Consider the following 13,688-nt stretch of genomic DNA (forward strand, 5'->3'; position numbering starts at 1 on the left):
GCACGGCGTGCGCACAGGAAGCGCGTATCGGAGAGTGCGTAGAGCGTTACGCCGGGCGGACGGCGGTCACCCCAGGGCGCGAGACAGGCTGCGCCCGCAAGACGGCGTGTCTCCGCGCACGGCTGCGGCCGTGACCTCGGGCGTTGGCCGAGGGGCGAGCCCTCGGCCGCCAAGGACACGCCGCTTCCGACACGCCCCCCTTGCAGCCAGCCTTCGTTCGGCCGGCGGCCAGCAACTGCGCGGTAGTGCTCTTGTGAAAACGCGATGGGGGCGCGCTATTGCGCTGGCGGATCCGTTCGCTTCCTCGGCGTCCACACGTCGGCACCTTCTCGGGCTGGCGTGACATACGAACGCCCGGGAGAAACGCGTCACTTGCGACACAACGACCGATGCAGACAGGCGTTCGGAAAGCGCGCAGCCGGGTACTGATCCGGGAGCGGTTCCTGTTATCCTTTCCTTACTTCGTGTACAGTTCTCCATCGCTGAGTGAGGGCCTTTGTCAGACCACGAGGAAGAAATTGCTAGGAACCAGGAGCATTGCGCGCACATCGCGGTCGATGGTGGTACGCCCCTTTTGTTGCAAATCGCGTGTGTCATTACCTCAAATTACAGCTCTTACCGTCGTCCTTAGGCAGCTATTTTTTGCGGGACTATTGTTCTTGCTTTTTATTTCTCTCTATCTTGAGGGCCATGGAATGAACGAGCGCTTGAGTTTGTCCATTCGCCTCGGCGTCTATGTGCGCAAGTCTGTTGTCGACATCGCAACTTTATTATTCCATTCGAAAGACGCGCTTGAGCATGCACGTAAAACAAGACCAACCTATAATTATAGCATTATTTTTTTTTTTCAAATTGTGACCTTGTGAGTCTAGGCAGAGTCTCCACACCGAAATATTATGCGTGTAAGCATTTCTTTCGTGCATATAAACAAGAACATTTCTTTATGTAGCCTATGTCTGATAGTCGTCATCTGAGAATCATTACAGTATCTCTAAAATGGTTTTTTTTCTTTAATTTTCATTCATTCAGTATTTTTTTCTGCAACACAAACACTCTAGTGCGGCATTCTCTTTTCTTTCTGGCCATCACTGTACACTATTTTTAGCATCGGAAAAAAAAATGCTTGCAGCTTAAAGGTTTTCATTTGAAAGTGAGTTAAAATGCGGTGCACGAACTGCTGCATTATTCGCTGGCATGGCTCTGGAGAGAAAGCGATATATGTACAGGAGTAAACCTCCAGTGGTCTCTAATTCGCAACGAACTACGGTGCTTCGCACTGTTTTTTTTTTCCGCGCAAAACTTGCTAGCTGTACGCTTGCAGCTGGTGAGAGAAAGAGCTAGCTTCACGCTGCATTAACCGTGCAAATGCAGAGGGAAACTAGACCTTCTTTTGCAGCACTTTTCGCAAATAAAAGGTAGTATAGCGTTTATGAAAGAAATGAACGTATTAGTCTACGCCGCAGGCGTATTTCTAACTTAGCAAATCATTACTGGTCGTTTACGAGCGTTCCCTTGCCCCAGTAAGTTTACCTGTTTAAATATATGAAATGTCTATATAATGCAATGCTAAAGGGCTTCGATTCAAGGTTAAATAGCAAATCCTTATATTGTTCGGAAGTCATAGCTTGAAGTCTAGTTCGGCAAAATTTCCTCCCTGGCTAGCTTTTCGCTTCTAGCAACCACTTTTTCTCATGGATACGGGGTAAAATGACTATGGCGACATGAGTACCGCGGATGTCCACTTTAGTCATGCACACGCCGGAACTTACTGAAAAGGGGAGGTATCCAAGCGCACCAGTTCCTGCTTGTCATTCTTCAATCCTCGGTGTATGGACGTTTGCATTGACGGTAGGCGGTCTTGACCAAGGAAGCAGCAGGAGGAGCACACTGGCTTTGTAACTTTGTACACGTTTGTTTTCCCTTCCCGCAAAGCCTCTAAATGGAGTAATACGTTCGACCTTCCACAACAGTCCTCCTTGCTCTTCACGTCCAGTTCAGGAGTTAAAGCGATTAACGTTCACACAGGCTCTTGCAAAAGAGGCGAATAGGCGGCTGTGATAAAGTCACTTTGGTCACGTGCGGCGTGACGCTCAGGCTTGTCACGAAGTGGTTTCTTACACTTCACCCTCACAAGACTCCTTCGCGTTCGACCTGCTTGCCCCAAGGTCGTTTAACCGGAGTCTAAATAAAATTGAAAACCGTAGTGAACGCACTAACGCACTTCCTAGGCACGATCCTTATCGCGTGCACTTTGAAAACCAGGTCAGTCCGATACGCTGGCGACTTGTATGTATTGGTAGTTGCAGATGGAGCCTGCAGTTTCCGTCGCGGCGTATCTTTCGCTGACGCTCGCGCCACTGACTCTTCCTGGACCAGGCTGCGGCCAGGTACGTAGAACAGACACAAGAAGTTAAGCCGACCTTACGTCGAGGGGAAGTCTGAACCGCTGGCGCTCTGTGTCACTGACGTTCGTGCTGTTCGAAGTCTCGTCTCGGGACGTTGTCTGTTCGCTGCGTCCGCTTGTTTCGATTATAGCACCGACATGCGTGGTTGGCGGCAGGTCCTTTCGAAGAGGCAGGATCTGAGCAGCCTGCCCGTTCACCTTTCGTAGCTGCGACGGGAAGGAGACGTCCTTCGCAGCCGAACCGCGAGGCCTCGATGTCGCGCTGCGTACGATACTGCAGGAGTGCCGCGAGTCTACGCGGAGCGCGGGGCCCAGCATCCCGGGAGCAGCATCTTTCCCGCGCGGACTCCGCCGGGCTTCCCTGAGCGGCTTCTGCCGAGCGCTCGCTCGAAGCGGGGCCCGCTGGCATGGGCTCCTATTTTCAGGGCCCGCTTCCTCGGTTTCAACAAACGGTTATTTCGGGAGCTCCTCCCCTTTGGCGTGTGCCTGCAGCGTGCACTCCACTCGGTTGGGCCTCGCTTGTTCACTGTGGGCGATCACCGCGAGCAGTCTTGTATTCCCTGCAGCCGCAGGTCGCCAAACATGCGCCAGGTAGAAACCCTATGGGCTCGGCCACGTCTCACAAGTAGCTGATTTCTACAGTTGTGCTGTTTTAGTAAGGTTTTACATAGAGCTACGGCTCAGGGTCCACCTGGTGCCTTACGTGAGAAGGAGAGGAAATTAAAGCTGGTTTCCTTCTCCCTCCTTTAAATCACTACTGTAACAGAATTTTAAGTTGGGCTTGTTGGCTTGCATTCATGGTGGAGGAAAAAACACATAAGATGATGGGCACATAGATAAGCAGCGCTTATACTGTGTTGTTCTTTTTCTTGTCCGTCATCTCATGCGCTGGTTCCTCAAAAGCGTAAAATTGAAAATCATCGTGCCAGCTCTATGCAATAGTATTATACCCCTGTCACACGGCCAGTTTCAATCACCCTCGAGTCGAGGGTCTTCGAGATTCTCAATCGCCATCGAACTCGCCGCTGCTACACGGCAAATCTCAATGGCCATTGAAATGGTTCTCGTGTCTTACGCCACGGATGTGTGGCGCCACAATCGCTACTTTGGATTTTGCAAAAATAACAAAAAATATTTGATAAATGTATACTAAATGCTGAAATACAGGCATACGCGAAAGTCGTTCAAAACCCTTTTAATTGCACGTACGCGACGGACATATGCATACACTGCTGTAGCCACTCTAATACAAGACGAGCCAAAACCAAGCCAGTCCAACTGCGCCGGAGCGCTGCTTCGTCAGGCTTAAGACCTGGGAAATCGCCATGATATCTCAAAAACAAGAGCTATTTGTCTCTTGAAATTTTATGCGAGGGTAAGAATGGGCAAATCGAAGGCGAATACAACAGCTTAGAACACGATATTGCTTTGAGGGATTAGCGACGAAGCTGTTATCACTGTGAAGCGGGCGGGCAGGGTGCCGCCATGTTGTCAACGTTAAGTACGCAAGCAACGCAGACTGCAACGCAAAATTAATGCGCTTAATGCACTTAAAACCAGTCTAATATAATTTTACAATAATTTTACAGGCTGCTTGCATTAAATTTTATGCGAATAATGTTTGTTCATGTGTTTGCACCGTGAATGTGTCGTGTACGAAAGTGCGCTTGGCGCCGCTCGAAGCAACGCTAGCAACCTTGGGCAGCGCTCGAAGGCCCTCGAAATGTCGATGGAGTTCTGCGCTACTCCGTTGACTCGACAGGCTATTGACTAGGTCGCCATTGAAACTGCCCGTGTGGCAGCGCTCGATCGTCTTTGAGTCGATAGACTATCGGTTCGAGTGCCCTCGAAATGCCCGTGTGACAGGGGTATTACTTTTGCACCGACCAGCTCCTTTTATGCCAATCTGCTCGAAGATCCGACTCTCAGTTGTATTGTTTTGTTTATCGTTTCCTGCTCATTGCTTTCAAATTCATTATTACCTCACTCGGCCAATTAGGGAGCTCCACTGCTCTTGGAACGGGGTAGTATTTCGTTTTAAATATCTCACAGTTTCAAGTTTTCTGAAAGAGAAATCTGGATTAGGCTAAGCAGGGTGGCTCTACCAGAAAAAGCTACGCAGCGCCAACTTAGGCGCCTGATACCGGTTTTCGCGTGGGCCTCAGTCGTATTTGTAGGCTGTAGATAAAAACACAAGGAAAAAAGCTTGTGCGGCCCGTCGATGACCCGTGTACAGCAGCCAACCAGGCCGTACATGGCTCGGGCTCGACAAACCAGCTCGGGCCGTGGTTGGGAATTGTCAATGGCCTTGCACGGGCCGATCATACCTTGCCGGCGCCGGGCCATGCTCAGCCCTACGATGGCCTTAGGATACCTTTTGTGCTACTAGTGAGTACACTAGAATGGCAGCTGTACAAAATACTCGAAAAATAATCGCAAAGCCTAATTTGCAATTTTCTGTAGTTAAGTCGTGAAAAAGAAAGGTCTGAAGCTGACAACAGCGGAATAGTGATTGCTGCAGTGCCGGCATATTTACGTGTGAAATCTGAATAGTCATACTATCACGTTAACGAAGACCAATGTCAAATGACAAGCAGATGCGACACGCAGATCAAGCTATTGACCAGAACACGAAAGAAATTTGAATGCTGCCATTTTGAAAGCCATGTGGCGCCACCCGTTGCATGCGGAGAGAAGCACAACTTTCGGGCTACCACACGAGGCGACACGACACAGGGCGCATACGGGAGCAGCGGCCAAACGGCAGTTTGTAAACGCGGCACGACGCCGTAATTAAAGCCATAATTTACAGTGATCAAGTTTATTAAATGCGACTTTCAGCCAGGCCGTTGCGTCCACTCACGATGGCTTTTGCAGGGCCCTTGTCCACCACCGAGGCCAAATGCCTGCGATGAGTGCAAGAACTTCGCGTGCAGTTTTCTGAAACCACGTGCTGCTAGAAGTCCGCGAAGCCCGCGAAACGATGAGGCAGGTTTCAATAATGTAGCGAGAATTGCTACAAACTGTTCATCTGCATGCCGGCCCTTTGCGCGGTAATGCGGGAATGCCTCTACAGATAGGAGGTCTGATATTGTTTTATAAAGCCACTATCTCGTACCCTCCGAGACTGACGCTTGTTGGGAGCCACGAATTACGAACGTGCGTAGCCGCGATGTTACGAAATCCGGTGCATGCGATAATTCGCGGAAGGCCCGTTTCACATGCTGCGACTGGACCGAAAATATCCGGTGTAGTCGGTGAGGCCGCAGTGCGATTTTCGGTCACTGCTTTCACATGCGACACCGACACAACGAATTCGGTCGGAGGAACAGGCAAGGTTCCTTGATGTTTGCATAGACAACCCATTATTAAACGCGGCAGAAACATCACACAGAATGTGTTGACGATGTTATGACCAGCGTATTTTTAGATGCAAGGCATTATTCCGTATGTTTTGACTAGAATAAACACTTTTGCTTCCACCGCGGTAACAGTTCCCACGTGACCGCACGTCGCACGCCGTCTCGGCGCTCCCTAACGGTCAGTCGCAGAGCGAACACACCGACGCTGCGACTGAATTCCAACCGGACAGAACTCGATCGCAAGCCGTTTGCGACTAGACCGACGGCCCTCCCCAGTCGCATACCGACAGAATTCGCAGTGTCGCAGGCGAAAATCGCATGCATGTGAAACGGGCCGAACTCTGACAAAGCGTTGCCCATTATATAGCAAGCACTTGAGCATTCGAGCTACAAATGCAAGCGAGGCGGTTCCAACGACCAAAATAAGCTCACGACGGCGCGCCCTACTCGACAAAATTCATTGGCTTCTATCAGTCACACTGCTAGCCACCATGTTATTTCAGCGCGACCACGTAGATCGGTGCAGCTTATGTGTAAACACAGAAAGTCAACGCTGCAGCTGCGGGATGTACCGCCGTCAGCATGCTTAACACGAACGCTCGAGCCCGTGTCTTCCACTAATATTAGCGCCGCTGGGCGTCATCCGCTGGGTCTGAGACAATGTCAGGGTTTTAGGCCAGTGTGACTCGTTGCCAGCGGTGTCCCGGTGTCGATCGTTGTTTGCTTGATTATGCGCTGGCAGCCAATTATTGCCGGGCGTTTGTCAGTGGTCGGTTTTTTACCTTTTGCCAACCACCGGCCGACACAACAGTTGCCCAGTCGTTGCCCGACGCTGGCCCGGATTTAGTCGGCCGAGCATACTTAAGACCGGCGACTTATTACCCATCGGCCATTGGCCAATTCTCTTGGGACGTGAAAGACCCCTAGTGATCGGAAGAACTGTGAGATCAGTAGTAATTATTAGGTGTAGTGCAGGTTTTCAGTCGGTTCAGCCGACTTCAGTGCAGTGAAAAAACAAAGAAACAACGAATACATTGTTCATAGTGTTACTTTGTGTGGATGACCCCGTTTGTCCTTGAGACGAACTGTGCGGCGCAGCAGCTTGACGTGGAAAACAGATTGGATACCACCAAACATTGCGTAGCTTACTGCGTCAGCATTATAGTGCTATTTCTTCCAAAATCGTGTGTGCGTGCGTGTGTGTGTGTGTGTGTGTGCGTGCGTGCGTGCGTGCGTGCGTGTGTGTGTGTGTGTGTGCGCGTGCGTGCGTGCGTGCGTGTGTGTGTGTGTGTGTGTGTGTGTGTGTGTGTGTGTGTGTGTGTGTGTGTGTGTGTGTGTGTGTGTGTGTGTGTGTGTGTGTGTGTGTGTGTGAAGCGCCCGCCTTCCTCTCCACCCACCTTCACCCACCTTCATCCTCCAGAAGGCCTTAACACACCCACCTCCGCCACCTAGGGGCCTCCGCCCACCAGCTCACCCACGCAGGATCGGAACGAAAAAGCGACAGCGAAATCAAATTGAAAGACGCAAGAGGAGGCGATCATTTTGAATGCGGAAATGAAAAAAGCGAAATGTAAAACCAATACATTGTTATAAACCAGATTTGTTGCATCACATCGTATGATCACCCGTCATTTTTTTTCCTTTGAGCACAGTTCACAATTTCCCCATTTCATGTGCGTTTTTTGCTGCCTTGTTCTTCGTGGTCGCTAATCACGTTTCTCACCGAGTAACAGAGTGTCATCCATGTGCCCAAGCAACGCGAAACGCGCAGTTTACGTCGCACATACTGACATGTTGACAAAGGCGCCCGCACAGTTCTTCGGGGTTTATGCTAGAGAGCAAGCAAGACATATCAACTTGTTTGCTGATAACGAGAGGTTATAGGAACAAGTTAGTAGAAATGAAGCTTCGTGGATCAGGAAACAAACTTATGTGGAAGGCATTCTTTAGCTGCTCTAGTGAAAAGGCAGATGGCGTCGGCGCGCCATCTGATGAGTGGAAAGGTTAGCAGGAGGACGAAGACAAGTTTCCGAAGAAGTATACACGAACAGCAGCACTGAAAGGCATAGAGCCAGTTGCAGGTATGGGATAGCAACACGAGAGGGGGAAAACAATTGAATTTTACGTGGCGCAGTCGTAGTTGCAGAGAATCTCTAGGGGCAGCCTTCCTACTTGCAGTAGAGGCTAGAACTTCTACCTTGCGTACTTACAGAGGGCATCGTAAATTCGCTGGTGGAGGGGAGCGTGATGAGCGTAACAAGAACGCTGAGTGTTTATTCAGCTCTCTCGATACCAAGAGGTTGTTTGAATGTAGTGTATGCACGCATCCGAATGCCTGAATTCAATCTACACCCATTTCCGAAGGTGGCTTACGCCATCGGCAGCGCCGCCCTCGGAACGAGTGCCCACATTTTACCCTCTGAGCATGGTCAGCCTCGTATACAGACGGCGTAAGAAGGAGATGCTCCTAAAAAGAAGCGTGTTTACTCTGCGTGCACCAGATGCGTCTCCCACCGCCGTCGGTGGGCGAGACGATGCCGCGTCTCCCTGCTGCGTGGGGGCTGCCTTGTCGAGGCGCTGGCACAGTGCCCCTTCGGTTTTTTTCCATATTGCTTGTGTTCTCTATTTTTCGGCGCTTTCGTTCCGTAGGCTCACATCCGCTGCACCGCTTTACTTGCGTTCGTGGTTAATCTGGGAAGGAACACAGGCTGTTCGAGCAACAGGGCGCGCACTCGTGCCTACCGCTATGACTGGCCGGCACGAATGAGCCACGTTTACGCCAAAGCTCTGAATCCTCTGAACCCGGCACTAACGTTTCTGGTTTGTCCTGGAATAGAGAAGCATGACGAAACCACCTTCTTACTTTTCTTTTCTTTTTTTTTGCATACGAAAAAAAAAACACGGGACGATATTTGTTGACACATTTGCGACTGCGTAATTTTCTCTGTGTGACGTAAGAGAAGGGGTCGTGCAAACAACGCGGTCGTGTTTCAACACTCGGGCGTGCGACGAGCGAGTGATTTCATACTGTTGGCGCTGTTGGTATATTTTGTTAGATTTTTCTCACTTCATGCTGAAACTCCACGTTATAAAGGGTAGTCGTATTCGAGTTAGGATCAGCGGAGATGTTTTGGTTCACAGCGGTCGCAATTTAAATCATCGCTCCGTTTCTTCCTCTGTCATTTATTTACACCTTGAATCTTTTGGGGGCTGCTTCTGGAGTTAAAGGGGTCAGCTCAGCTTGTCGCAGTCGAGAGCTACCTGGTTCGCCTGATCACCAAACAGAGAATTGACCCGGTCGGTCAGAGCCACAAGGGCGACATGGCGGGGTGTGTGTGCCATTAGCGCTCACGTGATCCAGGATGAGGCTGGCAGATGCCCCGCACTTGCAAATGAGGGGCGAGGATGAGGTACAACTTTCCCATTCCCTCTCTGGCTCCCAAAGAGCGCCCAAACTGGTCGCCCGCCCCGGGAGAAGAGTTTGGGCGCTCTTTCCGGTTGCTTTCACGCGCATAGTTCTAAGACGAGCCCTCTAACTCAGAGATAGGCTTTGGGTGCCGAGATCCTGGCGGACGGCGTTAACGTCGCCTTGAAATCAGTTCTATCAGGAAATTCGAATGCGCGTTCGCTCACGTACTGGCACGCCCGAGTATAGACAAACACGGCAGTGGAGCGGGCAGCGCCAAGAGTTGCCATTCAGCGCGTAGCTATGGTACTAGCTAGGTAAGTAGCAGGACCGCGGCCCTGACTGCGAGTGAGAAGGCAGGGGGAAACAAAACTTGCTTGGTGCTACGCGAACGTGCATATGCCGAGCGTGAGCCGTCCTCACTGACGAGACCGCCGGCGGGCCCAACCGTGTGCCGGTGAACGGCCGGGGCGCTCTATCGCGAAGCTCCGAATCAAAATGTGCCGCAGGCAGACGTCGCCTCTCGCTAGAGACAGTTTCACCGGCGGGTGAAATGCTGCTGGTCCCGTGATGGGGCTTGCGCAACGGTCACCCGAGTGAGCGGGAGGCGGCGGCCGCGTTGGGACTCGAGGTTTGTGACGTGGCCAGATGTGTCTGGGTGTGCGTGCGTGCGTGCTGCGGCTTGTCTACGTCGCCTCTGGTGGTGCCTCGCCGTTCTTCGCCAAAACAAACAGCCGAGTGCCGCCTGACAGAGTCAGCGGAGTTGAATTCGATTCTACTCGGCCTCCGCCGCAGTCTTGCTTAACCGCGGCACGAAAGACCAGAAGGACATAATCCCGTAGCAACGTTTTCTGACAGCGCCATCTCCTCGGGTGCTTGTACTTGTGTTCCTGTATGCTCGGTCCTGTCTCGTGTGCGGCAGGCCTCGAAACCGGAGTGACGTTTGCCGCACACTGCCTCGCTTTTATTCTCTCTGGACCGTTCTATAATTCTGCATTGTTTATTTCTTCGTGTTCTCTCGGTTAGCTCTCTGAATATTGATATGAGCCGGAACAACAATAAATGACACTCGCAGTGGCGTCACTAAGGTCAGCTGCACCCGGTGCCGTGGGCACCACTTCACCCACTTTCCCTCTACTACTTTTTCGCCGTGATCCGCATGAGAGTAAAGCTCGCTACATACAGATAATTCCGTAAACAGCCACGTGAGAAACTTACTTTTTAACATATTGTCATGTTCATATAAGGAGAAACATAAAAGCAAACACGTGAAACCGTGATATTTCCTCTTTAAACAACGGAGCGCTAATGAAGAGAGAGCACAATAACTTTTTGTGACATAGTTGAATGTGGCGATTGACAGTGTGATAATTAGCAGAGCCAAGAATAAGTAAATATGTACTCAAGTTTCGCAATTATTTGTTCACCGTTTGAAAGTTCAGAATCCATTGATTAGGAATATTTCAGAAGCGTTAAAACTGCACCAGCCAAGGGTTGGTATAAAAAATAGTTTTAAGTGAATTGATATTCGGTGCAATAACTGCAAACAAAGCAATACTGCAATTGATACAAGCACTGTATGGGCACGCGAAAACGCGCATACTGATTGCGCAGGGATGGTCAAGGATAATCAAAATGGCGAAAGGCGCGAGGCCCACTCAAACATACGGTTTCTAAAACGACTGAACTGATATGAGTTGGAATAACCAAGAATAAATAAGCACCCAATCAAGACAGTTTTCCTCGATCCGGGAAACAGCTTAAGTACATTTGCAAGAATAATAAGGTACCAATATCTAATAAGGCGAAAGCAACACTTTCAGAACGTTACATGAGATACAACTTTTGAAAATAGAAAACACAGCGCAGCCACATATCTAGAACGAAGTGGACGACAGAACGCGCAGAACTTGTCCAAATTTCTGGCTTAACGCTTGACAAAACTACATACGAGGTGTGCTCAGTAAGTTGTCTACCCCAGCATGTTCCACCAGTAATGGGGACCTTAGCTCCTCGGTGCAGAGCGCGGCCATGTACATACAGTAGCAGTTTAGTCCGATTAAAGCACTGCAAGTGACAGCAAGTAATCAGCGCGAAAAGATGGCACACGCCAGGCGTCGTTGTTACGTGTTGGGTAATAATTACCTTTGGGCTCTAAATTAGCTAGATCATCAAAGAAAGGGTCGTTATTATTCGTTTTCTTCCATAACATGTATTTAGCAATAAATTATTGAGGTCATTAACTGGTTCTACTTTTAATGATCTGAAGACAGAATGAGTATGAGCCCTAAAGGGACATTTGCAACGATACGAAGGGCCTTTTTCTGCATTTTCTGCAACCTAAACACCATTTTACCGGGGCGCTGCCATCCTGCATGCGCAGTGCCGTCTATGATCTGGGCAGTATGGTCGCCATGTTGGAATGTGGGATCACGCAGTTGTGCATTCGCATGTGGGTCAACAGCAGCTCCTTTCTTTCTAGTGTGCTTTAATTTCGGTGCAGCAGTGCTCATGGCGCGAGGCATTATTCCTTGAGGTTGAGTCAAGCTCGCTGAGACATGTCCGGTGCTTCGGGTAGCAATGAAGCTGCAAAAGCTCGTCGAATCGTAGCAGTGCGCTGGCAGTGCTTTTGATCAGCATTGGATGTTAATGATGACTCGTTATAGAGGAATTTGCCTTGAATGGCTCCCTAGATCATCATATTCCGATTGTACACCCCGCGAAGAAAAAGCGAGACAGGACTGCGGCGCCTTTGGAGATGGGCATTCGCTCTGCACTGGGTCTTCCGTTTCTTACCGGATCGCGTGCAGGCGGAAGGTTGCCTAGACTCCGCGCACTCCCACCCTTCGTGCATACGTCCTGGAAAGGATACTTATGAATTCGCTTTTCTACATCACATCAATGATAACTGCGGCTGTGTCAGTCGCGAGCGATCCATTGCTGGCGGTACCGTTCGTTCGCTTACTTCGTTGTTTTATGGGTCGTTAGGAAATACCGCGATCATAGGATTGAATATTTTCGGATAAAAACAGTTCCTGAGAACAGTAGCGTGCAAACACGCGAGGCACATTTATTGCGGCTTCGCTGTGTTGCGTTGCCGATTTTAGCCTGCAAATATCAGTCCAGATTAGACTACTGTGTTATCAAAGCACAAGCCAGCATTCGTCGAGCAGCCTATGGTACTTGCCTTTCGTCTTTTTGTCAGCGGATAAGATTATCTGTGCAGGCGTCGCCGTCCAACTTTCAGCTGAGTAAAAGTGGATGTTTTTAAGATATAGTTTTTCGCATGAAAACACATATAGCTCTAACAGAACTGAAGCAGTTATCCCCTTTCGTTCGTATCCAGAATGAAAAAAAAAGGCGTTGTTTTTCACCGACCAAGTGTTGCGAGCAGGCGCGAGCTGACAAGGAAGACGAGAAGTCTTTCCTGTATGCCATTTTATGAGGTAAAAACAACTTAATGTTCACAACCGAAAGAAGTCGCTGCTCTTGGTCCGCAAGAACTCGATGCAGCTGGAAAATCCTGCAACCACAGTGCCGGCACGATTGGCCATGAGCGTCGCATGCTTATATTTCCAAATTTTTTCGCTTTCGGTAGTTCTTGCATCCAAAGCCTACGCAATGGTTCCCAGTGGATCTCGAGCTAGTAGTCACAGCGCTAAATCCACGAAATAGCAAAAAAAAAAGTGGCAAAAATGCGTCAAGCGCCTACTGAGCTAGCACACTGAAGACATGGCGCGGGCATCGCCGATCGCACTGGCCGGAGAGGAGGAAGGCAGTCGGCGCGCAGCCGACAAACTGGGCGCGAGGCTAAGATGGAAAAGGGTGTATATGTATTTAACTATGTTGCCGTGCCCACACACAGACCATGTGACAATAGGGAAGATCTTATAGAAACAGTGCATTATAAACTAAATGTTTGACACTAAGTGGTAATAAAAAGCGAACTTTGCATAACATGCCTGTAGTACGTCTGGCTAATTTTATTGCGATATTATCAATATATAAGTCCCATGACAAATTACACTGCCTAATCACACCTAGGCACTTTGCTGGCGAAACTTTTTCAACGCATTGGGAAGCAATCGTAAATGTAGGTAAATATTCTGGTGGCTTGTTTTTTGGTCTAAAAAGTGCTGCTTTAGTCTTTGTTGCGTTAATTTTCAACGAAGGTTTCGTACTCCATGCGACCAATTTTCGCAAAAATTCATTTGCATTTTTTTTTAAAATTCGGTTATTGTTTTAGCCGTGAAAATTATGCTCACGTCATTTGCATACATGACACACTAAACTCGGTACAGGTCAAGATGACCGCCGTAATGTGGAGGCTATGGTTTGCAAGATCATCAGTATTATGGCACATCAGCTAGGCATTTCAGCTGGCGTGGTTTACATTATCATTCATGATGTTTTGGCTGTGTCAAAGGTTAATTTCTGGCCGGTGCCACGAATGTTGAAGCCTGAGAAGAAAGCATGTCGCCAGCAATATAGGCAAGATAATTTAGACATGCTAACA

The 13,688-nt window shown here is 49.4% G+C and overlaps 1 protein-coding gene across 4 annotated transcripts in view; it reads right to left on the reverse strand.

Moving 5' to 3' along the window:
* Positions 1-2,760, reverse strand: part of raw (NDT-like domain-containing protein raw) — a 255,641-nt gene extending 252,881 nt beyond the window's left edge. For 2 of the 4 annotated variants that reach the window (XM_077648998.1, XM_077648995.1), the window contains exon 1: positions 1,770-2,757. The gene's annotated coding sequence lies outside the window, so the exon portion shown is untranslated. Of the gene's footprint in view, positions 1-1,769 lie in introns of all 4 variants that reach the window. The other 2 variants (XM_077648990.1, XM_077648987.1) reach the window with 2 other exon arrangements.
* Positions 2,761-13,688: the final 10,928 nt, after the last annotated feature.

The sequence above is a fragment of the Amblyomma americanum genome, chromosome 1 (genome assembly GCF_052857255.1).
Source record: "Amblyomma americanum isolate KBUSLIRL-KWMA chromosome 1, ASM5285725v1, whole genome shotgun sequence".
NCBI classification, from domain to species: Eukaryota; Metazoa; Arthropoda; class Arachnida; order Ixodida; family Ixodidae; genus Amblyomma; species Amblyomma americanum.